The sequence below is a fragment of the Labeo rohita genome, unplaced genomic scaffold (assembly GCF_022985175.1).
Source record: "Labeo rohita strain BAU-BD-2019 unplaced genomic scaffold, IGBB_LRoh.1.0 scaffold_411, whole genome shotgun sequence".
Classification (NCBI taxonomy): domain Eukaryota; kingdom Metazoa; phylum Chordata; class Actinopteri; order Cypriniformes; family Cyprinidae; genus Labeo; species Labeo rohita.
This window is the reverse complement of record NW_026129329.1, coordinates 19,333-36,470: the sequence shown is the minus strand read 5'-3', so window position 1 is coordinate 36,470 and position 17,138 is coordinate 19,333.

Below are 17,138 nucleotides of genomic sequence, written 5' to 3'. Positions count from 1 at the left end.
AAACGTTAAAAGGATTGCTTTATGGTGCTGTATACTTATGCTGTATAAAAAAGGTTTTTATGATTGGTAAGTTTGTGGACATACCAAAAAGATGTAGGCTAAGTGACCTATTTACATTATTGCTTTGAAATTATTAGTTATTAGTTATTAGTAGACTTGTAGTCAAGACCGCCTAAACCGAGACCAAGACACTACCAAGACCAGAAGGTATCGAGACCAAGACCGATACCAAGTCGAGACCGGAGAAAAAAAACAGACTAGTGTTGAAGCTATGCAATAACTTGTATGAACAGCAGCATACTAGGGTTCAGCTGCAGTTTACATTCAATACATATTAGACGGTATTACTTCAACTACAGGCAGAGCAATACAGAGACAGACCATGTCATGTGTGTGACTGAGCTCACTGTAAATGTTTTTTCAGACTGGGTGAGATCAACTATGTGTAGCGATTGTATGACGGCTGTTACTGCACTATTAGAGGATTGAGACTCCCTTAACCACCTAAGCTACACTCACTGAGGCATAACGTTATATGGATGGATGAGCGCCAACGGCTGTCACAAAAAAAAAAAAAAAAAAAAAAAAAAAATACATGCATGTGATTGGTTGCATTTGATTTGAAGGGCGCAAAATATTAATGTTGTATTATCAAACGTTGTGTTGTCGTGGATACCAAAGTGGATACTAAATCCCCGACCACTATGACGGTCTGAGACAGCGAGACTTGACAAGACCGAGAGGTCCGAGACCAAGACCAAAGACCGTCAAGGCCGTGACAAGACCGAGACCACGTAAAAGTGGTCTCGAGACATACATCACTAGTTATTAGCTATTTAAACAATAGACTTAAGCAAATATAACAATCACCTGTTGTGACATTACAGAATATAGGTATCAAAACATCATTTATTTAAATCATCTGTAATGTTCATTCCTTGAAAATGTATCTTTTAATTGTTGTACTTCTAATCTTGCATTTTTTTTTTTTTTTTTTTACTTTTTTGTTTTTATGTTCATTTAAATAATAATAAAACAGAATTTTTGAATTGGTAAGAAACGCTCTGAAATTAATTTTCTTCCAGTACACTTTACTAAGTAGAAAAAAAAAATATATATAAATCTAACTGATGTATTCTTGATTTTGGCAGAATTGCTCCTTCAGTGAAGCTCCTCCCTGTGCAATTCACCAATAAATGCTGGAATATTCCCATGAAGACGAGCATCAAACCATCAGGAAGAATCCTTTGTAAAAGAAGCGATTAGCACATTTCTTTGTAAGGTAACAACCTCAACAGCTGTGCTGAATTAATGCTCCCTGTGTGTCATGTGACAACACTGTAGCATACTACACTCTGAAACATTATTTGTTGCTTATTGTAAACTATTTCACACACATACACACACTATTCTTAAAAAAATAGTAGGCAGTATTCCCTGTGTACTGGGCGGTAAGCAGTAAGCAAATGTGCTAATCCTAATCATTTGTTCATTCATTTTGTTCAAATGACTGATTCATTCAGGAATGAAGTAAGCAGCTCTCTTTATGAATGGGCCATTGAATCACTGGTTCACCCAGTTCATTCAAAATATGGATTCATTCAGAAATTGTGGGCCTGTTTACACCTGGTCATGTAATGTGTTTTTTTGTCTGATCGGATAGCTGGACAAATCTAATTTGCTTTTGATTTGATGTTTTATAGTCATAGTTTATAATTTATAATTGTATTATAATTATTTTATAGTTTATAATTTCAAAATATGAAGCAAAAAGTAAAAAATGAATGACTCATAAGCCAATAAGTGCTCCTCTGCTTCCATCTACTGATTATAATTGTGATTTGATGTATTTTAAAACAGTTTACACAAGTGTTTACCACAAAGTAGCTATATTTTTGTCACCCCATTAAAAATATCATTCAAACTGGAGAACTTTAAATGGCTGGAAATAGTTGTGTGAAATGCTTGAAAGTCTTTAAAAAGTATTTGAGTTTCTCTCTCAAAAGGTTGTGCAAACATATGTATTAATATATGGAATAACATTCGACTATTTCTGCCACAACACAATGGTATAGTTATCATTACTATTTTTGGTTTTCTGACATACATCAACGCTGTTCATAACATAATTCTGTGCAGAATTTGAATGCATCTCACTTGATCTCGCAGCACTGTGCAGTAACTGTGTCTGATAAAGTGGTTTTGAGCTTGGACAAGTTTGTTTGCGTTGCGGTCTGAGCTGATAAACGGTCCATACTGCGCATCTCAATTGAGCAGCAGGATTTTGTTTAGCTTTCGTTTCGTTTTGTTTGCCATTTGGTGTTTTTCATATGAAACGGAAATGGCAGCGCTTATGAGTTGATCAATGCATTGGTCATGTCAGGGCGACCGCTCACAAAATTTAGTCGGCCGCAAAATGTGACCATTTGGTTGCAGTCTGGAACCCTGAACCACATACATCAGCGTTTGTCTCCTCTCACACAGAAGTACGTCACTCACTTCCGCAGCAGAGGCGAATACAAATATGGTTGACGTACATGGATGGAGCACTCATGAAATACAGACACTCATTGCTTTTTGGGGTGATGAAAGCATGCAGCAAAAACTGTATACAGTAGTCAACATTTGAAGTGAATCAAAACCTTTCATCAAAGTTGTCCTAAAATCAAAACGATACCTGTTCTTGTTTTAAAACAACTTTGATTTTTTTTTTTCTTTCTTTTTGATTCACTTCAAATGTTGACTACTGTAGAACGTGTAGAAACAAAAGCATTTATGAAGACAAAATGAGTGAGAAAGGTTTCAGTAAAACATGGGAAATCTAGGAATATATACATATAAATATATATTGTGACGAGTCGACTGCCTCCCCCCTAATTGTCAGCTGCACCCCGTCGGTAATCGCCGCCCTTCACCAGGCTCCCGACGGGAGTGGGTGTGTGGGAGGAGGAGGGGCGCTGAAACATCCAGGTCTGGCGGCGTGTGATGGGGCACACCTGATGTGAATGAAGCCTCATCACCACCGCTGTTAAAATGCCGAGCGCGCCTCTCCTCAGGAGACCAGTCTCTTCCCCGTGCATGCACGCTGGTGTCCTCGTGGGTCCAGGAAGGGGTGAAGAGGGAACCAGCGCCGCAGGACGAGTTGCCGGACCCCGCGGGTCCGGATGAGGACCCCACCCATGACGGCTGACGGGCCAGGATGCCGGGCCGTGTTATCCCCCAGAAGCGCCGCGTAGGTGAAGAGAGAAGCCGCCGCCCCTCGCACCCCGGACCTGAGCGGGAAGCCGCCCCTCGGACCCCGGACCTGAGCGGGAAGCGCGTGCGGCCGCCGGATTCCGCCCCTTACCTGGACCCTTCCCTTCGGAACACTACCCCTCCTTCACGGAACCCCGTCACTTCGAGGACACCAGATCCCCCTTTTATTTTGGACACTTTTTTCCCCCTTTTTTGGACACGTTCTTTTATTGTTTAATAAAAGCCTCTCCGAGGCCTGACGTCACGCCCACTGTGTCTGTCGCTTTGCTCCGCCCCCGTGACAATATATATATATATACACACACACAGTCATGTGAGTTAGGACACCCTATTGAATTTCATGGTTTTTATTGTAGGAAAATAAATCCTCAGATAAACATCATCACTTTATTTAAGAAGAATGAACTTTATGAACTAACTTTATAGTTCTTGGCTTGTCTGCCCTTTCTCTAGGCTTTTCATGGTCTGATCTTAGGGTGAATTTTCTGGGACGTCCACTCCTGGAAGAAGAGGTATCTGTTTTAAATGTCTACCACTTGTGAATAAACTTCAAATTCTTTGGAAATGGCCATATTACTCATCTCAGATTAATGATGTCCTGATACAGAAAACCATGGAATTCACAGAATCCATGCTGCAGCGAAGTTCAGCAATGTGAGGGCACGTTCAAACAGTCCAACGAAATTAGTGCAGTAACGAAGTTCAGCAATATTCCAGCATGCTCGGGTAATCCAGAAGACTCAGTATAGTGGCGAATAATGGCACTCCTAATGCCCCATCCTCCACTACCTATCTATCTTCATCGCCAGCGGCCCTAACTGACCGCAAATCCTTTTTTGGCCTTTTTTTCCCACCCCAGTCTCTGAATCTACGGCTCCCCTCCCGGTGTTCCCCTATTACCCAATAACTCCACCTAATTAATCATCAACACAACATCCCCAAAACGCCCCACATTACAATATGCAAAATCCGTTCCAAACTTTCCAGCTGTAGTCAAACCTATGAGAGATGTGCTCAGAGCAAACTCAGCATAGTCACATGGACTACCAAAGCTCAGAAGAGTTTCCAGAAAGTCAAAGAACTGATTGTGCAGAGCTCTGCCCTTGCTTTATTTGACCCTGCATTGCCTACAGTTGTCACAACAGATGCATCGGATTACGGTATTTGTTGTAGAATTTTCCTTGTTCAAAATAAATGCTCTGAAGAGGTTTTGAAGCCAGTAAGACTTTATTGAGCAGGCAACAAAGTCGAGTTACGTTTGCAAAGGTAACTCCAGAACATGTTTTTCACACTCGTATATATACTCCTCTAGCAGTGCACAGCATACCATATATGGACCGCTGTATTTAGGTACAAGACTTTTTACCATATATAAGTTCCTGAAGGTTGATCAATAGCTGTCATGTATTTCCTGTTCAGGTTCCTTCCATGTCTCTGTGTTTTTCAAGCTTTAAATAGGTTACTTGCTGCTTCCTCAGCACACAGTCACTGCACACAGTCAGATAATAACTAGTTTTCTCTTATGAATAGGCATAATTCTATATATTATATTGAGTGAGGGTCAATGAAAATCTTCTTCATTCCTCCCCCCTCTGGGGCTTAACTAAGTTCCACTTCTCTAACTTTTCCCAGAGCGTTATTTCATAAATTAGGTATCTTAGTTTTAACCCCCTAGTGACTAAATTAAGTCACACAGATTCTTTACCAAGGACCTAATTTATGCAATCACGCTCCGGAGGACATCAGAACCAAACATCTCCCCTCTTGATTGGTGTTGGATTTGGGATAGAAGGGAGTAAAAGATTCTGATTCCCTAACTCCTTGAACATATTGTTGGGGGGTATGATCATTAATTTACTTTTAATCAATACCTATACTCTATAACACAAATTCACTTCAAAACACAGCATGCATAAGACGTCTTCAACCCAGATACTTTGCGCATCGTAGAGGGTCACTCTTTGGGAGAGGTTAGGCTAGCACTTACACCCAGAGTATGGCTCATCTCATCTTATTCGTCCTCCGTTGAGGTACTGGAACATTCATCCTGTGTTTGTAAATCTAGTTTATTCAGTCATTCTTGATAACATCCCTCTAGGTTGTTTTCTGAAATCAATTGCTTATTGTCTTGATATTTTATCATTTCCATTTGCTTAACTGTAGCCTTAACCACTAATGACTTTAATATAGGTAGTACACAGCAGAATAACAGACCTCCTATCACTACGGCTATTCCTAAGAACATTCCCAATTTAGCAAACCATGCTCCCCATGCTCCTAATTTCAAATCAAGCCAATCCCATGTTTGACTATCTCTTCCAGCATTTGCTTTAACTTCAGTTCTTAAATTTTTTAATTTTATCATAATCTCACTAAATGCTCCTCCAGGTGCAGTATTATTTGGTATGTAAGTACAACATTGATCTCCAAACATAACACATACTCCTCCTTTTTCAGCTAATAAATAGTCTAAAGCTATCCTATTTTGCCATATCATTCTGCTTGTTGCATCCAATTGTTCTCCTAATGCTGATAAAGCCTCATCAGTGTAATTAATAAATCTTTGCTGATTATAATATATGTAATTGATCCATTCTGTATTTTTGTTTTGCACAATCCAAATGAATATTGATTCAAGCCCTGCTTTGATTTCATCTCTAGCTTTAAACTCATTGGGTATTCCTCTAGGTTGACCAATTGAATCAATATAAACTGCAGGGTCTTTTTCATAGGCTCTTCTGGGTCTGCTTTTTTCTTCATTATTTGTTTCCTCTTCTAGAGCAATATAACTCATTTTGTGTGTTAGCATAACCCTAGTACATAATCCTGACCAGTTTTCTGGTAATGTTGACAAGAGGCCATATTCTGGTCCACACATCCACCATATATCTGCCAATGCAATATTAATATAATCAAATATAGGTGGTGGGCCTTCTTTTATCACTAAATAGTCTTCTTTACATTGTGGTATTCTCCATATTTTACTACATTTTCCTTCAAATCTTCCTACGTCTATGTTTCCCTTCTTTTTATAACATTCAAATTCTTGATCTGCCATTAATTGTATTTTTCCTTGTGGCTGTTGTGTCTTTTTCTGTACTATTGGCCAATTACGGGTATGTATGCATTGTAATTCAGTTGCTAACCTGTAGTTTGTTGTGGATTGGAGAAACTGGCACCAGTATGGGCAAAATGCCATTTTTTGGGTACAGTTTCTAAAAACATTTATTTCTCTGCATCTTTCTATGAAGCATTTGCCTCCCAATTTTACTACATCTAACCCCATGACATTTGATAGTCCTGGACACTTTTCAAACCATTCATCATGAAATGTTCTATAACTGGAACTGTGAATGGGTATTGGTACAATATATAAAATTGGTTTTGCTTCAAAGCAGACTATGCAGTTTTCCCATTTCTCTTTTTCGGCGGTATAATTTACCCATTTATACCAATTATTTTCTTCTGCCTTTTCCCATAGGATATCTGAATTGCTTGTTTTCACATTACTGATGTTATAGTTATGATTTACAACATGTCTATTTTGTCTCGATATTTTTTGCTTTTCATCCCATTCTTGTTCTTCCTGCATTAAGTCAATGCCACTACCAGGTTCAACTGAGGGCTGAAAAGTCATTTTTTGGGAAATCTGGGTGCTGTTGTCTACAGCTTGAACTTACCCTTGCATTATTAGATGCACCAGGCATATGATGGTCATTGTCCATGTTGTTATGTTCATTCTTTTCACTTGTGAAGGTCTCCTTACTTGGCACCGCTTCTGGTTGTTCTTCCTCTGGGCTTTTAATACTGTGCTCTTCTTCATTCTCCTTTTCTTCTATAATTTCTGGATCAGAGTGCAGTGGTTCAGGTGATACCAGGTGGTGCTTCCTTCGACTTGAACTGCTGTCGGAGTCGCTGTCACCACTTTATAGGGTCCCTCTCTCCGGGGTTGATTCCACTTTCTCCTGAACACTCTTAGATACACTAGGTGACCTGGAACAATAGGGCACGCCACCTCAGTTTCCTCCTTAGGCTGCTGCTTCCTTGTTTCCTGTAAGTAGATAGCTTTGTGTATTGCAGTTAGTTTCTTCATATAGGCTCTAAGTTCCATCTGTAATTGTTCAAGTGGAGGTCCTTTATAAGGACCCCTATGTAGCAATTTAGCTCAAAGGGAAATTTATATAAATAATTACAATTAATTATGATTAATTACAATTATTTGTATCAGCTGCCAGTAGTACCTGTAGCAGAATCAATTTTCCATCAACTAATCTGTTCGCTCAGCGAACATTCAGCATAATCTTTATATCTACTCTAAGAAATGATATTTTCTTGGCCACAGAAAATAACTTTCTTAAAGTACCATTGCATTAGAGCAAGTAGCTCGAATCGGAATCGTAAAGGGACATTAATTTGCAAGGCAGAATCAGAATCAAAACTCATGTAATTTGTGCACAATAGTTTATTAACGAAGGACTAACACATAACTAATCTAAACAAACAAACATGAAGTCACTCATACATGGGGGGGAATGGTCAGTGAGAAGCAGTTAGAGAGAGACAAGGAAATGAAGCTATGAAAGAGTCAGTTAACCACCTGCTGTGAAATTATCAGTGTTATCTACAGCTTATACTAAACCTCTGTATGTTTAGTTAAGTGTACGATACTTGCATTGCCTTGGTCGTTGAACAAGTGTCCAAATGCAGTCTCTGGTGAAAGATGGTTTGGAGCAGTGGTGGGTTTGGACATGCAATCACGTTCTTCCGGGTCTGAAGAGTGATGAATTCCAACGATGTTCTGACTCAATGGTGACTGGGAGTTTCTTCCCACGTGAAAGTGAAGAAGAACCAAGAGCTGAGAGGGACTCAGCTGAAGTACTGTGATCTTTGAGGAATGGAAAGACAAGGCCGCAAGGCCTGGCGCACGCTTAGGGAAGTCCTGAAGAGTTCTAGCTCATCTTCTTAGGTTCTCCAAGAACCACTGACTGGCTGAGGCGAGTCATGAAGATGAATTCCAGGGTTGAGTGGAACTGTCTGGCTCTTTGTGGTCGAGAGCCACAGCTCTGTATGTTGGGCCTGTCGGGCCCGCCGGGCACGCCCTGTGCCGGCTCCGGCTCCCCGTGGGTTCCTCCACGCGGGCAGCAATCGGAAGATGTTACACACGAGTGAAGAGAGTGAAGAAGAAGGAAGAACTAGGGAGGCGGTCAACTGTTTGCCTTTAAGCTCTCTGGAGGCTGCGCCTCCAGGAGGTCCGCGAACCAATGGTAACTTTCACCTTTGAAGGGAAAATTTATGACTCTTTGTCTGTGAGCATGGTATTTTGCATATGTAATTCGATTGGGTGTTGATGCAAAAACTACTAAGGTTTCTTAAAACACTAACATGTTGCAAAGGTATCAACATCTAATTTACACCATCTTTTAGATCATTAAAATACGAACTCAAAGAGTCCAAGCATGACATAGGTGGGTTACACTACTAGTCATCTATCATAATACATGCATAAAACAGTAGAAAGACAAATACAAATACAACAGACAAAATTAGAATACAATGCAGTAATACTGTACACAATGACCTGGGCTATGTGTGATAGGAAGGTCAAAGAAAGTTTGTCTGTGAATGAGTAGGAAAGAGTCCATTTCTATAGGCGTTGTGTCTTTCCTATAGAGAAATGTAGTGTGGGAGATTCTCTCTACATACTTGCAGGTTGTAAAGTTTATCTGATCTGGCCGAGGTATTCTGGTGTCCATGGTAACCAGGGGCCTGGTGGCCATTGGAGATGTCCCGGCAGACAGTGTTGTGGATTGGGCGAGGGGGTCTGTGATTATTTGTTAATTTAATGAATCATTGATTTAGCGAATCAACTGAACCATTGTGTGTCTGATTGGCCCAAACGCTACACCTACAATATGGCACAGGCATGGGTCGACCCGTAAGCATTTCATGCTGTATTAAGTGCGTACTTCTTTTAGTTTGCATACAATAACTCATTAATGCAAGGGGCAGAGCATCAATCCAGTTAAGTTTAGTACTTGCACATATTTTATTAATTTTTGTTTTAAGAGTTCCATTGACTCGTTCGCAAATTCCTTGGTAGACACAACCTAGTCTTTGTTTTATTCTTAATTGTTGCAGTACCTGCTTCACAGTTTTCTGAATAAATGATGACCCATTATCTGAACATATTTTGGAGGGTGTTCCAAATCTAGGAAACACTTCCCTTGTTAGAAATTTAATTACTGCTGCTCCTTCATCTGCTGATGGTACTGCTTCCACCCATCTGCTAAATCTGTCTATTACCACAAGCATATACCTTTTACCTTGTACTCGTTTTATCATGTCCACATAATCAAGCACCAAATGTTTAAACGGTCCTTCTGGTACTGGTATATGACCTATTGGTGTTGCTATACCTTTTCTAACATTATGTTTAGCACAAATTTCACATGAGGACAGAAATTCATTTACTACTGCCTGTAAATATGGGGACCAATATCCCTGCTGCTTAATTCTACTTATTACCTCCCCCCTTGCACAGTGATCAAATCCATGTGCATCTGGAATAAGGATGTTCAAAAGGGTAGTTGGTGCAACAATCTGCCCTTCATGTGAGTGCCAAACATTTTCAGTGTCTCTTACAGCTCCTCTTTGCTGCCACATGGCTTGCTCATAAGGCGTTGCTTGTTCTTGTATACAAATTATATCATCTGAGGTGATCGTTCTATCAAAACAACGGGAGCTAATATTGCAGTTTCACATCCTGAAGCCTTTTTAGCTTCTGCCACATTATTTCCTTTAGTCATTTCCTTTTTTGTGGGCCTGACACTTAATGACTGCTAATCGTTTAGGTAGCATCATTGCAGAAATTAACTTAATTATTTGGTCGGCATGTTGAATTGGAGTTCCATCTGTCCTTTTGAAACCTCTTTGTTTCTATACTGCTCCAAATAAATGGCATACACCATGAGCATATGCTGAATCAGTAAACATATTTGCAGTCTGTCTTTTTGCTAATTCACAGGCAATTGTAAGAGCTTTTAGCTCAGCTAATTGAGCCGAACAAGGTTGTACACAGTGTTGAAAGATTACAGGTACAAATTTATCTTGATCTTTTCTTACAACTGCATACCCTGTATGAGTTCCTAAATGATCTCTAAAGCTGGAACCATCTACAAAATAAGTCACTTCTGCCTCAGAAATTGGGGTGGATTCAAGATCTGGTCGTAGTTTAGTAAAAGCTAGTGCATTGGCTACACAATCATGTGGTTGTGTCACAGTTTACTGTATTACAACGTTTAATTGTAACATCTGGATATGTGAGTAATGTGGAATACGTCAAAATACGGGCAGAACACATTTTCCTTGCTCTATTAATTCCACAGTTTTGTGATGTGTGTTACAGGATATCCCATTGTTATTGTAGATGCTTTGTCATAAGCATAATGAACTGCTGCTAGGCCTTGTTGATAACAGGGTGGATACCCTTGTGCTACATTATCTAGCTTGGTACTATAATAAGCTATAGGCTGCTTTTTTCTCCCACTGCAGGTTTCTTGCATTAATACAGCAGATGCATAGCCATCAGCTCTATTTGCTACATATAAGTAAAATTGTTTATTGTACTCAGGATGTGTGAGTACAGGTGCCCTCTGTAATTCTTTTTTTATGGATTCAAATGCTATCAAGGCATCTGTAGTCCGGTTCAAAGCACTGCTTAAATTGTCCAATCCTGCTTGTTTCATAATTTGTCTCAATGGCGCTGTTTTTACTGCATAATCCTCTATACAGTGTGCATTAAAACCTACCATTCCTAAAAATGTCATCATTTGTCCTACTGTTTGTGGTAATGGTATTTTGCTTATGCCTTCCAAATGTGTTGGGGCTATAGCCTTTGTACCAATTAGTCTTCCTAGATATTCAACTTGTGGTTGGAAATAATGTAATTTATTTTTAGATACTTTATGGCCTCCTTGGGCCAATTTGGTGAGAACTTTAATAGAATCTTTGTGGCATTGTTCTAAAGTTACAGAGCAAAGCATTAAATTATCGACATACTGTAATAAAGTACTATCAATCATTAAATCTTCCAAATCTGCCCGAAGTACTTTATTAAATATATGTGGCGAATGTTATACCCTTGAGGCATTCTAGTATAAGTATACTGTTTCCCAGCATATGTAAATGCAAATAAATATCTGCTTTCTTCACCCAATGGAACACTAAAGAATGCTGAGCACAGGTCAATTACCGTGAAATATTTAGCATCAGAAGGAACATTTGTCAGCAGTGTGTGTGGATTTGGGACCTCTGCTGTCCAATCTTCCACTATTTCATTAATTACTCGTAGATCATGAACAAGATGCCATCTAGATTTATCAGCTTTTTTAATAGGAGCAATTGGAGTATTACAATAACTAGTTGTTTCAATTAAAATTCCTGCCTTTACTAAACCTTCAATAGTGTTTCTTATGCTGGCTTCAGCTTTTTTGCCATTTTGCCATTTCCTCGGCAGGCATATTCCAGGTTTAAGGTGTACTTCTATAGGATTTGCGGATTTTACAATTCCTACATCTGTGTCATGCTGAGACCATAACTCAGGCGGGACTTGACTTTCCATGTCTTTAAACAATTCACTATTGGTAATTTCTTCTATTTTAGGAATCATCATCATTTGTGTTTGTATATTGTAATTAACAACAACTTCCTGAGTGACACCTGTAATCTGGTGTTACATAAAATCTTAATATAATTTTTGTCTGCAGAGTGAAAAATTAATGGATTAATTGTTGTTTCCCACTGGCACTGTTTAGCTTTTTGCATCATTTGCCCCAAATATTTTGTTTCCCAATCTTTTCCTACATATAAGGATACATGTGGAACAGAATTTGGTATATTGAACCACTTTTTTATGAATTCATTTTCATTTATTTCCATAGCCGCTCCCTGCTTTCCAACTATGATATATTCTGAAGTCATTTCTATTTTTTGATCTTTTGTCTTTTCTTGCCAGTTTTTTTCTCTATCATTATCTTTGTCAGTATCATATATCATGGTAATCAATTTTGTCTTTGGTAATCGTGCCTGAATTTTCCCCATTTATCCATTATTTGCTCTACATCATCTTCTATTTGTCCTAACCAATATGCATTAGCTGTTGGTTCTGAAATCATCATCATTAGAGTTTCTAGTCCCTGCATATCTATATATACTCCATCTGGAGAACACCAAATTTGTAAACCCAGCTTGCATAATGCATCTCTTCCTAATAAATTTCCAGGAGTTTGATTTGATACCAGGATAGGTATGGTCACACTTTTGTTTTTGGCTTGTAGGCACACTGGAGCAGTCATCGGTATCAGCTGCATTTGTCCCGAGAATCCTATTGTCTTTACAAATTTTCCAGACATGGGGAGATGTGAAGCATCATTTGAATTAACACAAGTATGAACTGCTCCTGTATCGATCATCATGAATGCAGATTTACCTTCTATTTTAATTTGCTTTGGTTCATCATTAGCATTGGTTGTTAACATTGGAAACTGACTCTCCCCTATAGGATTCTCTGGGCCTCCCTAATACCCTTGTTTTGAACCTCCCCAATGATTTACCGTGCTATATGTTGGGCCTTGTGGTGGACCTTGAAGGGGCTGGTGCCAGCTCCCCCTTCCCTTCCCGACTGGCTGCGTCCATGAACCAAGAGGGCATCTTCCTCTGCTGTGACCCCATTGACCACATTTCCAGCATTCTTCTGGAAATTCCCCAGGTCCTCCTTTGTCTGTTGGGTTTACTTGGACCATTCTTCTTCCGTTTTGCATCATTCCTGGTGGTTGAGCATGGATGTGGATAATAGGGGTCGGGGTCAGATATACATTTGGAGGGATTCTAGCAGGTGGAGTCATCTGAACTGCTGGTGCATGTGTCAGTTGAACTGCTGATGGTGAAGCCCTTCCAGCATTTACTACTGTCATTTGTTCTGCTTCATCTCTTTTTACTGTGGCTTGAATCTTTTTCTTATTTTTGTTAATTAACTCTTCAAGCTGCAATTGAGTTATTTTTTTCTGCAGTTCTTTTTCCTGATTTTTCAGTTTTTGTTCATTTCGTCGATATTGTTCCACTGCATGCACTACGTGGTCACAAAACTCCTTATGTGTTTTGGAGTTTAAGCCAACCACGTCCTCTAGTTTGCTTTTTACTGGTTGCGGCATGGCATCAATAATGGCATTTTTGAACAACGTGGCCATTAATGGGTCTCCTTCTGGAATCCCTTCAGTCTCTTGTTTCCATTTCTTTAGTTGTTTCTGTATGTAGATAATTGGGTTCTCTATTTCTCCCAACTGATCTCCCTTTAAGGCTTTAGGGTCTACTCTGGTTGGGTATTCTGCACGTAATGTTTGCCACACTACTGGATGATATGAATCAAAAACAGTCCCATCCATATAACAAGAGTCCACAGCTCTCTCTAAGTCTGATGCTTTGAGGACTTCCTCTATTTTCGTGCCTCCTAAGGAGGGCTTTAATGTCCCCCACAGCCAGCAGCTTGCCCGTTGTTTCTTCCTCAAATGTTTTGATCCATTTTCCATCCCCCTCGTGAATGTCCGGGAGGCGAGCAATCAGCCCCTCCAGGTCCTGTGTCGCCCACGGCACATACTGCCCCTGCGTTCCTTTAATTAGAACTGGAAGTTGTTTAGCTTGTGGTCTAAGTGTGCCCTTCTCCCTACCTTGTGACCATTTATCCTCATCAAATGATAACTCCTCTACTTCACTGTCTTTTTCCCCACTCTTTAATAATCTACTTCTAGTTCTGATCAATTTATCTGTATCTTGTATTATTTTTTCAGTTTCTTTATTTTTTAATCTATTTTTGCTTCTATTACTTTTGTTCATGCCTCTATGTCCTCCTCTCTATTCCATGATTGATCTGATAATTCCTCCCATTCTAATTTCCCTATATACTGCGTTTTTATTTCCTCCAATGCTGTTCTCGCCTGTTCATAACAATCCAATGGGAAAACCGATTTTTCTTTTTTCTTTTGCGGCATTTTAGGTTTTACATCTGATTCAGTTTGTTTTTCTTTTTCTAAATCTACATGTCCTTGCATTTGCATTTCTCCTATTACTTCTACAGTTCCTTTTAGCACGGGGAACTGACCTTCAGCAGACCTATACGGTGGTGGTGGTATTTTAACTAACATTTCTTCTTTTTTCTTTGTTTTATATTTTTTTAACATATCTTCTCCTTTCTTTTTAAATAATGCCAGCACTTCTTTTTCTTTTTCTCTTTTTCTTTCTTTCTTTCGTTTAGTGCTTAATCCTTTTATTTTATGATTCTTAATCAAAGTTTCCATTTCCTCACACAATGATACATCAGACGTTCCTTCTTTTGGCCATTTTGTCATTAATTCCTTAGTTCTGTTTTGCCATTTATTTGAAATCTCTTCTATCAATTCTTTGCACAACGGATATTTTAACCCCAATAATTCTACTGGAGTAGATGCCATTTTTAACTTAAACTTTTTATTTATTTATTTTTTTCAACCTTTAAATTTTGCAATTAATGATCATTTAATAAAGGTTTTTCAAAGAGAACTACTATTTTCTTTTTACCCCACTATAATTTTAATTTTAATTATTATTATTATATTTTATAACTAATACTCTTTTTAGTTCAGTTATTTATCACTCTATTTATTCCTTATATTAGACTATATTTCTATCAATTATTAGATAATATATCCTCACCTTTTTCCCTTTTTGCCAAATCTAATGACCTTACACTACATAAACCATTGACTTTCTCTCAAGTGTGCCAACATGTGTCTGTCTTATTGAGACATCTAAGTTAACAGTCAGACGACACCACTCCGGCACACAAGAAATATTTACAATCTCACACTGCTTCGGCCACTAGATCACGTATACAAGTGCGCACGTACTGACAACATATATCTTTCTCTGCTCCGACTCCTTGGAGTTATCTTTCAACTCCTGCCAATCTTCTGTTTCAATTTACTAACCCTTCTTTCTAGACACACATTATACAACCATTACAGGAATTTTTCTAAACTACCCACCATATTTCAGGAATTTTACTAAAACTACCCACCATATTTCAGGATTTTTACTAAAACTACCCACCTGTAATATCCGGTACCACAAATAAATTCCTGTGCGCATTAATAACTTGCTGTCATATTCTACTACAACTATAATACAACTACTTCTACCCAACTGTACTGTAACAATCTCAATTCCAGATACACTTAAACTTTTGCATGCACCATGACAGCCTACAGTTAATTCTGAATTCAAAACCCCCTTTTATGTTTTTGATTCTTAAATTTGGAAGAGCTGTTTGAGTACATTTACCACATGAGCAAGTCTGGACAACAACACAAACCAACTTTATAAGCAAAATTGCTTACCTTTTGTGGCCACTTGGTTGTGTTAATTGCCCAGTCAATCCCGCTGCAGCTCCTCACTCTTTTGCTCTTTTCTCCAAGTCCTGCCGGGGTCGCCAATTATGTTGTAGAATTTTCCTTGTTCGAAATAAATGCTCTGAAGAGGTTTTGAAGCCAGTAAGACTTTATTGAGCAGGCAACAAAGTCGAGTTACATTTGCAAAGGTAACTCCAGAACATGTTTTTCACACTCGTATATATACTCCTCTAGCAGTGCACAGCATACCATATATGGACCACTGTATTTAGGTACAAGACTTTTTATCATATATAAGTTCCTGAAGGTTGATCAATAGCTGTCATGTATTTCTAGCTCCTGTTCAGGTTCCTTCCATGTCTCTGTGTTTTTCAAGCTTTAAATACGTTACTTGCTGCTTCCTCAGCACACAGTCACTGCACACAGTCAGATAATAACTAGTATATAATAGTAGAATAGTTTTCTCTTATGAATAGGCATAATTCTATATATTAATTCAATTCAATTCAAATTTATTTGTATAGCACTTTTCACGATACATATCGTTGCAAAGCAGCTTTACACCAAATTGACATTTTTACAATATATGTAGTAGTAGCTTGATGTACATATGGCAGAGATGTATGGTAAAGATCAATTAATGATGTAATCAAACAGACAAAGAACACTATAAATTAGTAGCAGAATTCGGTAGTGCTGTATGTTTTTAAAGGTTGTCATCATCTGAAGTCCTCTGTGGGGTTGGCATCATCTCTTCTTAAGTGTTCTGGATCCACACTGCAGCTTGTGAATTCCTAGTTACCATGGGATGTCAATCCCATGGCAAAAACAGAGAACAAATAGGAACGTAATTAGCATAGCTGCTGTTCAAACTAAGAAAAGAAAGATTTGTTAAACCAGAGCTAAAAGATTAATAATGAACATTTAATCAGATATAGCTGCAGGAAAAGTTTATGAGATGCATTATTTGAATGCTTGGCTAAAAATATGCGTCTTTAATCTAGATTTAAACAGAAAGAGTGTGTCCCAACCCCGAACGTTATCAGAAAGGCTGTTCCAGAGTTTGGGTGCCAAATGTGAAAAAGCTCTACCTCCTTTAGTGGACTTTGCTATCCTAGGTACTACCAACAGTCCAGAGTTTTGTGACCTTAGGGAGCGTGATGGATTGTAGAGTGGTAGAAGACTAGTTAGGTACGCAGGAGCTAAACCGTTAAGTGCCTTATAGGTAAGAAGTGCTATTTTGTCACTGATGCGGAACCTAATAGGTAGCCAGTGCAGAGACTTTAAAATCGGGGTAATACGATCATATTTTCTTGACCTGGTAAGGACTCTAGCAGCTGCATTTTGGACTATCTGCAGCTTGTTTATTGAAGATGCAGGACAACCACCTAGTAGTGCATTACAATAGTCCAGTCTAGAGGTCATGAATGCGTGAACTAGCTTTTC